This window comes from Betta splendens, chromosome 7 (assembly GCF_900634795.4).
Source record: "Betta splendens chromosome 7, fBetSpl5.4, whole genome shotgun sequence".
In the NCBI taxonomy this organism is placed as follows: domain Eukaryota; kingdom Metazoa; phylum Chordata; class Actinopteri; order Anabantiformes; family Osphronemidae; genus Betta; species Betta splendens.
Genome location: NC_040887.2, coordinates 16,822,501 through 16,833,621, shown reverse-complemented (window position 1 = coordinate 16,833,621; position 11,121 = coordinate 16,822,501). Strand labels below are relative to the sequence as shown.

Here is an 11,121-nt window from a genome sequence, read left to right as displayed (position 1 = left end):
GAGTGAGTGAGTGAGTGAGTGAGTGAGTGAGTGAGTGAGTGAGTGAGTGAGTGAGTGAGTGTAGACCTCCAGGGATGGGCAGAGGGAGGAATGTGTCCGTCCATGTGTTTAGAAGGAGACTGAGGGATTTTCCCGTCTCTTTCTGTCTCTGTGGTGTTTTATTGGCCACATGTGGCTACGATGTCAGATCAGCCACCGCAGCTACAGAATGCTGCTCTCAGTGTGTGCACGTGTGTGTTCAGCTTTGGTTGCTCGTGTGTGTGTGTGTGTGTGTGTGTGTGTGTGTGTGTGTGTGTGTGTGTGTGTGTGTGTGTGTGTGTGTGTGTGCGCGCGCGCGCGTGCGTGTGCGTGTGCATGTGCGTGTGTGTGTGTGTACCCGCAGCATCCTTGTGTTGTTCCTGTAGTAAAGGTTGTGTTTACAGTGTTGAGTGCTACTCGTAGGCATGAGTGTCATTAAACTCTGACCCCAACCACTGAACATAATGACTCAAGCATGTGTATGTGTGTGTCCTGTCACACATGAAACAGGAAGTGATGTCAGACATAGCTGTGACTCCCAGCCTTAGATTTCTGTCTATCTTTATTCCGACTGGTTGTGACGTCACATGTAGGCGACTTAATTCACCCAAACCTCGCTCTCAGCTGATCTCAAATCTGACTGGTTCAGGTTTTGGATAATTAACATTTTAAAGAAGTTTTTTCCATTTTTGATTACATTGAAATGCAATGATTTTATTGTGAAGGTTTATATAAGTATATATGAGAAAAGCTAATCTTATTCCCACAGTGGATCCCACAGTACTTCTTTCAGACACAGATGATGTGGTCAGTGTACTGGTCTGTTAAAGAAGAAGCTGAATATAGGACCACAACATAAAGTGCTTGTTTTAATGTGAGTGATGCTGGAGGTGCAGACTGGTGCCTGTTCCTCCACCATCATCCGAGCCTCGCCCACATGAGACTCATGGACCAGATGATGTCACACGGTTCCTCTCCTGTGGAGGATGTTGGGCTTTGGCTTCCATACCCACACAGCTTCCTGTTTCCTGGCTCGGCAGCACGTAGCGCTGCATCCACTTCCTGTCTGAGGCATTAGGCTTGTTTAAGATAAAATGTTCCTCGTCGGGAAAAGAGAAAGCAGCCGCAGCAGCAGGAGCTTGTCAGTTTAAAATACAGAACGTTAATGAACCAAATGAAACAAATCTACAGTCAGTGTAGAGTAACGGAGGCCTGTGGCTCCATTATAGTAATGAACATAAATGTTTAGAACCACGCAGAGTGAGTCAAGGACAATAACTGTTCAGTCCAGCCACCGTTTTAGATTAAACTGTCAAAGCCTCATTTCCTCATTTGGGAGGAAGGTAGTTGTGTTTGTTCCAAACCTGTTTCCAGCTCACAGGAAACAGCACGAGCCATGAGAGGAGCCGTTACTTTTAATAGGAGCCAGAGTCGGCTCTGTCCTTCTGGTGTTTTCCTTCATTGTCCCATTGTCTGTTTTCACCGTTGCCTCCTTCATCTGCTTCTGCTTCAATGTGAGACGCCAACAGGAGGTCAACCGGTGTGTAGTAAATATTCTCCCTACTTGGTTTCAATCTATTAAAATAACTTAAACCTTTGACAGATCATTTTACTATCTGGGTGTGAAGGAAACATGAAGGCCAGAGTCCGCTTGAAGAGGAAACAGAACCTCGGTTCGTAGTGGACACTGTGGAGGCTTTAGCTTTCATGTGGGGTCAGTGTTGTGTTCAGTGCAGTGTTCTAACACTGATCTCTCTTTCTCTCTATATGAGCAGGATTGTGTTGTAGCGAGATAGAAATGTTACTTATTCTATTCTAAATGTTACTATTCTCTCCCTGTTCCTCCTTTGCTGTCCGTCTCACTCCCTCCTCATCCCTCCTCCCCCTTTCCTCAAGCCAAGGTGTGGGTGTTAAACCTCTGAGGTCGGCTGGTTTGGTGGCCTTGGCTTTGAAGAGCCTGTGGTTGGATGTTGGGCAGGCCTGACCACTAACCCTTGACTGGTGGAACCCATTTATCACAGTGGAAACTGTCAAACCAGCCAATCAACAAGCCAGAACCCGACTCAGCAGAATCCAGAGAAAAGGTTCAGTTGTTTCATTCTGGTCATTTGTCTCAAATTGTGTCAGTTTTCACCTTTAATTTTTCATCAGTGTCTTGTTCTCAAACTGGCTTCAGGTTGTAATCAGACTTGATGTAATGATGGAAAACTATTCCCAGTTCTGTTCCTTCCCCCAAATGTTCAGTATGTAAAAAGAAAGAAAAGCAGAGAAGTGAGACAGAAATGAAAGCTGCAGCAGAACACACGGGGACATTTTTAGGCTCTTGAAGCTCTTTTGTGGTCATGGACATGTTTTTTTAAGTACCCAAGCTATTTTGGCTCCAGAATTTTCTGCCATAACTCAGTCTATTTACCCTCCAGGCTCCCCTGGGTTTCCTAAACCTACATGTATGTCTAAACACCGGGTTTATGACAACAGCACTGATGTGGAAATCTCCTAAAATTAAATGGAATTTCAGCCCATTTTTATATATTTGTCTGTTGTTGGTTTTGTCCAGTGTTGTCACTATAATAGGCACTGACGCCACGTGTGTGTGTGTGTGTGTGTGTGTGTGTGTGTGTGTGTGTGTGTGTGTGTGTGTGTGTGTGTGTGTGTGTGTGTGGTGACCCAGCATGACACTGTACTAAGAGAAGCAGAGAAGCAGAGTGTGAGAAAGTGAAAGAAAGTGATGGAAGAAATATCTGAAACAAAAGGAGGAAGAGAGAAGAACAAAGAGGACGGACAAAGATTTGCACAGAGATTTCATTTCAGAAGACAAAGTGTGTTTTAAACTGCATAGATGCATATTCAAACATAGAGGAAGTGACCGTGACACTCCTTGACCTTTAGTTTTTAGGTTCCTGTTGAGGACGCATTTGCACCTACAGCTGCTGGTCTGAATAGGCGTCAAAGCTAGAATCCAAGTTAGAAGTCTGATCGAATCTGATTAAAGTATAAGAAGTAGTAAAAGTATCAGATCTCATTTCAATCTCGTTACTGACAGCAGTTGTATTTCTTTGTAAAGGATCAGGTCAAATGACTTGTTTGTTCCATTTACACAAGGTACATACAAAGACAGAAGAACTCTGAGCATCGCTCTGCTCCTTCTTGTTATTGTTTTTCTTCATTGCTCAGTTTTCCCCTTCTCAGGTTTCCCCTCGCTACGTTTCCCAACATATCATTGGACTGTGTGTGTGTGTGTGTGTGTCTGGAGCCGTGGGATGGAGTGTGTGGTTACCCACTGGTGTGACCAGGGACACAGGGGCACCTCTCTCTCTCTCTCTCTGTCTGTCTATGACTCTCTTGCTCTGTCATTTTCTGTGTCTCTGTGTAATCAGTCTTTATGTTTTTTTTCTATAAGTCAGAACAAAATATGATTGCAAATAAAGCTAGTGTCGTACTCTACATGACACGTATCTGCTGAGCTGTTCTTTTAAATACATTTTCCCCAAATCCTTTGTGGAAATAGAAAAGCCTTAATAAAAAATAAGAGAAGATAAAAGATTGATAAAAGATAAGGGAGCTAAAGTCTGTAATGATTATTGAAGCCAAATAAAACAGTTCTCAGCAGCTTTTGCACTGAGTCTGTTTCTGTACAGTATAAAAGATATTTAGCATTTCCGTTCCCTTTAAATAAAGACATTGACTTTTAGTTTAGCTGCCTGTGATCGCTGGGTTCTGTTCACTCTGACAGGTCCATATGCAGATGACCTGGTTCCACCAAAAGACTAGAACCTTTACAAATATCTGCTTCTCTACAGTACAGAATTGACATTAGGAAAAATGAGAATAATCATTAATAATAATTACACTTATCCTTAACAAGTGATTGAGAAAGTTCTTTGTTGGAGCCGTCACAGATGCTTTGCTCCTGCTGAACGCGTTACACTGGCAAATGTTGGGCCTTGGACAGGAGTGTGGGTAGAATCCTGACAGAAGGCGACTGGTCAACCAGTTCCCCAAACTAAAAAGACTCCATCACCTCTCATCAAACAGGAGCATCTGTTAGGTGAACGCATCTCATTCCTTGAACGACCATGTTATAGCCCCACGGATGAGTGAAGCAGGAGGTAACATGTTTATCTACAGCTTCAATGTCCACATCTTGTGGGAGTAACCAGGTTTACAGTACAAACCAGCTTGCTTCTGATCCAGAGTCAGCAAAAGCCGCCCCGTCCATGCAGATGTGGCAACAGCAACAGCTGCCATCAGTGTCACTGCCAGCATCCTTCAGCAGCCAGACAGGCCACAGTGTGAACCCTCCGAGCTGCCTTCATCATCTGGGGAGACTAAGTTAAAGGTGTTATGGATCTTTCGTCCATCTAGCACCCATCACAGATCACCCTCCCACCCCCTGGACCACAGAATTGAGGCCCTAGCAGGACAAGTAATGCAGGATAGTACAAGAAGTTCAAAACAGCAACCAAATCCATTATATATGTATACTGTGCATATGATATATAACATAATCATTCTTCTAAAGTCTGTACAGTATTTCAGACTTACAACCTAGAAAATCTTTATCTGTATTGGTCTGAGCAAACCTGGAAGCCTCTGGAAACCTGCTGGCGCTGCTGTGACGCTCTCCTGGGACGGGTCGTGGTTCTGGACGTGTAGTCGGTTGCTGCTTCTGGCTTCATCCAAGCAACAATTAAACTTGGAAGGTGTCGTGACGAGCCCAGCGTCTGGGGATCAGCACAGAACGAGGCAGCAGCTGCAGACAGATCTTCACAGTACGTACTGTAAGTGCCTCACGCTGTGATACAGCTCACTGTGCAGTTGGGTTTAAGCAAACACCTGTGTCTTCAGGGAGATCGTTTAGATTTTAGCCATTATTAGAAAAACAAAAACACAGACCGAAGAATTAGAGACAGACCAGAAGCTACAGGGCGGCTGAACGTCTTGGTTCAGGTCTAACTTGACGAGGTTTCTGACGTGAAGCAGACACACATGACATTCGATTTATCTTCTTTCCCGTCGGATGTCCACGTTCTCCTGCTGGACCTGCAGACACTGAAGCTGGATTTGAGCAGGTCAGAGGTCATTCCCATCTGAGCCCCTGGTTGTACAGTATGTGTGCTGAGCTAGGCTTCAGCTCACAGCGGTCGTCTCCCAGTGGGACTCTGCCTCCACTATGGGAGTCTGGTGAAGTGAACTGTCCCACAGCCTCTGTCTCTGCATGGATGCAGCAGCACTGATCATCTAAAAGAACATGTAGTTCCTCCAAAACACGACCTGGATGGAAGAACCTTCACAGACATTTCTGTCTAGTTTGGATTCATAGCAACTAAAAGTCTGCTGTGATCAAAATATTGGGTTCAATACTTTGGACTGTGCAGCCTGTCTGTGTCTGTCTGTCTTCTGGTTGCTGTGATGGTTGTTGTTGTTTCTCTCCTCTCAGACCAGAGGTCAGACAGGTCATAACCTTTGTTTAATTTAACCAAAGTGAGTTGAATCGGATAAGTCAACTTCCAAATCCTAACAAAACCATGATGTGTAACAGTCAGACCCCCTGTGTTACCAGCTATAGGCCACGCCCCCTGACCCCAGGGTCAATCAGCCGCTTCTACTCACCTGTGCCGTCCCCTCTGCGCCTGCTATAAATACTCACCTCCACTGCTTGCTGCTCTGTCTGATCTCCACACGTATCCCTTGACGTCTGATGTTGCCAGATGTTGTCAGTGTTTCGTGTGTGCTGGCCTCTTAGCCTGTTAGCCTGTTAGCCTGCCGGCCCGTTAGCCTGCTGGCCCGTTAGCCTGCTGGCCCGTTAGCCTGCTGGCCACCCTGAGTCACGTTTTAATGTCTAGTCCTGTATGAATTCATAATTAAGTCACCTGTAATCTGGTCTTGGTTCCAGACAAGTTCTGTCTGAAGCCACTTTTGTTTGCTGCAGTGTTTCTAGTTGTACTTAGACATAATGTTGGTTCTGGGTTCTGTCTGACTCTTACTGGACCCAAATCTTCTCAGTTTAAGCTGGGTCTGTGTGAAGTAGAAGAGACAGGGAAGCAGAACCAGAACCTTGTCCAACCTTCCATCCACTGTCCTTCCAAGGGTCATGGGGTCGCTGGAGCCCATCCCAGCTGGCTTTGGACTGTGAGAGGAAGCTGGATGGTCTGGGATTCCTCCATATGGAGGCAGACAGAGTCCAGCTAGGCAAGAAACAGAAATCAGTTATTAACACTACAATTAAATGAAACGGACAGTACAAGTCTGACAGGTAGATGTTCGTAGTAAGAATCAACCCTGAGCACAGCGTCCGTCAGTCGTTGGTCTGCAGTTCCTCCAGTACGTTCCAGCTCCAGCCATGTCATTCCTCCAGCCCACTGTTTGGTTTGGAGGGAAGGCAGCAAGAAACACTATGAGCATTTAAAGTTAAATCAACTAGTATTTTGCTCAGGTCTGGTCTCAACTGAATTTGAGGGTTAGAGGCCACAAACGCTTCTACAAAGATCCAGGTTTTTATTGCTACTTTACTGGAGCCAAGAGATCCACCAGACCACAGAGTGTGATCTGCAGCTTGGCAGCCGATGACAAAGTCATCGTAATATAGCGAGTGGGTCTATTTAAAGAATCCTCATTTAATGAAAAGTGTTGTTTAGAAATAATCTCCATCAGCTGAAGGTGAGTGTTACGTTGACATGAGTCTGAAAAGGCTTAAGTATAATTACACCTGATTCAATAAACACAAGTTATGTTTCTAAGATCAATGCACACAGATTATTGAAGGAGCTTCCGTTCAGCCTTGGATCCTGACCTAATCATAGAGGAATGAGACCATGGTTCCATTGGTGTGAAGACGGACCTCGTACCCAACTACCATAGCAGTGTGACCTTGGCTCTAATACCTTAGACTTAAACCACACCTGAAGGAAAAGGGATGAAAATTGGGTAGAGGACACATGCAGCATCTCTCAGTGTCAACCCAATAATGACAGTGAGCACTTTTTGAGTTTAGGTCCAAACCCAACAGCTTGATGACTGTGTTTGCATCTGCAGCTGGATGGACTGGATGAACCTAAGTCTTCATCTTCATGGTTGATGTACAGCATGTCACATTTGAGCAAGAGGAGAAAAAAGAATATGGGGGAAAAGTCAAGTCAGTGCTGGGCTCGTGTCAGAGGTGAGAAACTGAGGCAGTGATGGTTCAGAGGTCTCAAACCTCCTGCAGGAGGGAGAGGGGAGACGCTGGCGCTGGGCAGCAGACGCTTCATGAACACGTTAGAAGGAGAAGCTTTGTTATTCACCACAACAGCCCTGACGGCGCAATCTCCACTGAACAGAACCTTGTTGTTCCTACTGAACTGGGTCTGTTTGTTGGGTCTAAGTGAACTTCGTGTCGTCTTTGATTATTTGGTTTAGTCTCTGTCTTCTTTTAGTTTCTGATGTGTGTTTGGTTCTTTTTTAATTTGCTGTGGTGTATTTACAGCTTCTAACCAGCAGAGGGCGGCGTAAAAACATTTATGAACGCCTAAAACTCAACGTGGTCCCAAAAATAGGAACGATAGATTAAATAGAACTGCACTGCACAGCACCAGAAAGAAAAGTCTCACGTTTGCGTCTACCACAACTGGCAGTTAAAGAACCAATGAGCTTTGCCCAGTAAGGGGCATGATTCTTCAGTGATTTTTGTCCAGATTCTTTGTATTTAAATATATTTGTGTTTGCTTTGTAGTGTACAACAATGAACCTTTATTATATTATTTAAATTTTCAAATGAATTTAGATTTTTCAGTATCTGTTAGACATACTCATCAAAACATAAATCATATACATTTAAATATTTAGCATATATTTAGCATCGTAACTTAGCATCAGGTTGTTCTGCCAGTTAGAGACTCATCACATCATTTGTTTCTTACGCTCCCATTTTTCCACGTCTCGCTTCTTTTCCCATCTTCAACAACTCATCAGTGACTACACACAACCCTGAAGTAATTAAGCTAAAAACACAGATGGGTATGTGGCTCATAAACAACTGTAGAGTAAGTGAAATGAAGGTATCAGGAGTGTTGGCAGCGGAAGCACGCTGTCAGGCCTTTTTAAAATGAACTTCAGGCCTCACTCCAATCATCTGAGTTAGAAAATGTGTGTTGTCAACTGGAAACCTGTGAGCTAAACACACTGTTTATGGATTAAATAAGCATATTTACCATGTTTTACAGGTTTTTCACCTGCAAAAATTACACAAAACAATCCAATACAAACATGAATCTCTGATTACCTTGATCAGGTGGTCAGTCGGCTTTTCCAGCTTGTCATTGACTGAACACACCGGTCATGGTGATCAGTGTTAGCTGAGGCAGGAAGGGTTGGAAAAGCAGCAGGGCAGCGGCCCTCGACGGCATCAGTTTGACCCCGGATCTAAATGCATTTCTAATATACTTTGTAAACATGGACTATAGTCATGAATGTGGATCAGCAGTAGATCTCGATACCACACCAATACCACTGTCTGTTGGAGTGAGAGCCCACAGCAAGGGTGGAAGTGTTTGTTGTTTACCAACTAAACGTAGAAACAATAAATGCTGTAACATTTTGTGATTCGACTCCTTCATCTGTGGGTCAAATAAAACTGCAAAGATAAATGTGCATTGAAGCAGAATAGGAAAGTACTGTACATGATCTTGGTCTTGAGAGTCTTCAGTCGTCCATCATGCGTTTTTCTCCCTCTTCCTCCTTCTACAGAATCTATTAAAATCCTAATGAGGCTTCTGGTGTTTTTCAGAGACTGAGATTGTGAAAGTAATTCTTCTTCATTAATGAAGCTAAATTATTGAAGAAGTTTGAGGCTGATCTTCGAGCATCAGAGGTTCACGACTCGTCTTAGGTTTAGCCTTGGACCAGTTGTGTGTAGTTTGTCCTGTTCCCCAGTAATGCTGTAGAAAGCATTTTCCTGGAGATTCACTGGAGAAGAAGCAGCTGTGATGAAAACGGTTTTTCATCTTGTTGGTCTTCAGTCAGTGTCCAGCTGAATCGTCTGCTGGACATTTACCCTGAAACCGACCACCTTTGGTCTGTCCTAATGACGGCTGGACAGATGCCTGGGCCTTATTCCTGCTGTCTGATCCTTTTTTTACTTCAGTACATGAAATGCTGTTGATAAACATTATTTATAGAGCAGAGAGTATTATGGGATGGATGCTGCTGGCCAGCGGTGGCTCTCAATCACAGCCTCCCTGATGGAAACATCAATCATCCGTCAGACAGTGAGTGATGGATTCAGCCTGTTTAGATGGACAAGACAAGCTGCTTTATTGAATGCTGGGACAACAAATAGAGAAGAACAACATGGCGTATTTTCCCTTCAGCTGCTTCGAAGAATTGTGGCAAGCAGTTGCAGCAGATGAGCTTTGTACAAAGATGAGAACGAGTCACAATTTCTGTCTACTGTGATAGCATGTAGTTCTTCCTTGTTCTGCTTCACTCGTCCCATCAGTGCATGTGCTGAGGGAGCTGGAGTCTGACGTGGTGCAGAGCCAACCAACCTGTCACACCTCCGGCATCGCTGCCTTGTTTCTGTATTGTTTCCTGTTTTATTTTGACTGTTTCCTGTTTAGTTCCTGGTATTCTGTCTAGCTTTATCTGCTGTTACCTGTCTTATTAGCTGCACCCACTTTGTAATCTGTATGTGTACTTACGAACCATGTCTCACCGCTAGCATTTGCCAGATTCTTCGATCACATTACCTGTATCAATGCTCCAGCGTCCACGTTCTAGTAAGTCCAGTCCCGGGTCTCGTTTTCACCTTGACTTGAACCACGTGTGGACACTGACTGCCTTTGCCTGATCCCTGTTTTGTACTGCTGCTGTCTTTCATGCTAAACCTGTGTACCGACCTGAGCCTGTCAGACCAACGAGTTTCATTAAATCTCCACAAACCTGAGCCTGTGTGTGCTGTGCGTTTGGGTCCTCGCCTTGCTACTGCTGCCAAACGTGACACAACCACGCTGGTTCTGGGTTCAGGCTGTTACTGTAAATAAATTCAGACTCTGACTCATTCAGTCATGTTACAACTGCTGTCATTGTGCAAAAGCAAAAAGTGTCTGAGAAGAGCAGTCGGCCCGACCTGCGTTCTGACCAGAACTGATGTCACCTGATGAGGAGGCAGAAACATCTGCAGGGATTTATGGGGTGAAGCAGAGTTAATGGATGGTTTCTTTCAAACAGTCTCCAAATGTAACCGTGTAACTTATAGGTTTGAAGTTGTCAGTAAATAACACAATGGACTAATGGAGCAATCTGTTTTTTTAGCTCCACTCAGCATTATTAAACCCTCATTACAAATCAGTCATATTGACAAAAGTGATTAAATTAGGTAACAGTGGTGACTGGCATTGTCCTAATAGCAAAAGAATTCAAATCCTTTGACAGAAGCACCTGATTCCAGCCTGTCGCTCAGGATGTAAAGGAGACGTGACTCCAGGACTGTGGGTAATGATGTAGGGGAGGTCAGGTCACAGCATCCTCCTTGTCGCCCTGGTAACGGCAGTCACCCACATACATTGTGTATTAGGGTACATCCACATTTATTTATACAGATTTTAATTTTACTTTGCTGTGTGTATGTGTGTGTGAGATCTTATTTTGTACAATCTTCATATTTTACAGTAAAGTAGAGGATTTAAAGTAGAAGGAGTCAGAATGGACTCGTGGTAATTAGGACACGCTGAGAAATGTGTTGCTTTTTGAGTCATGATAGGATCTAACTTCATTCCACAGACCCTCCAACCACAAACACACTGAACCTATGATTTCAAATACGATTGTAAATAGGGACTGAAGTGATGCTGTGAGACACTTTGAGACACGGATGGTCTCTAGCGTCGGTAAATATAAACGTCTCATAATAAATCAGGTCAAATAACCACGTTTTATTGACTTACTCTCCATTAATGACTCGGGGGAATTTGTCTTTGCTCTTAATCCTCTGACTGATGTTGACAGTGAAGCTTCAGGCTCTTCACTCGTCTTATCTCAACACAAACTCAACTGCTGGCAGAGCTGTGTGCAGAGTGTCAAGTATAATAATCAATAAACATTTTGTTCAAGTAATATTAACTACAG

At 44.0% G+C, this 11,121-nt stretch overlaps 1 long non-coding RNA gene across 1 annotated transcript in view; it reads right to left on the bottom strand.

Moving 5' to 3' along the window:
• Positions 1 to 7,877: 7,877 nt before the first annotated feature.
• The window catches only part of LOC114858862 (uncharacterized), a 5,281-nt gene continuing 2,037 nt past the window's right edge, over positions 7,878 to 11,121 (bottom strand). Inside the window, exons 2-3 of the long non-coding RNA XR_003786436.3 lie at positions 10,941 to 11,058; positions 7,878 to 10,533 (exon numbers count right to left, since the gene is read on the bottom strand). This is a non-coding gene — a long non-coding RNA (uncharacterized LOC114858862). The remainder of the gene's footprint in view (positions 10,534 to 10,940; positions 11,059 to 11,121) is intronic.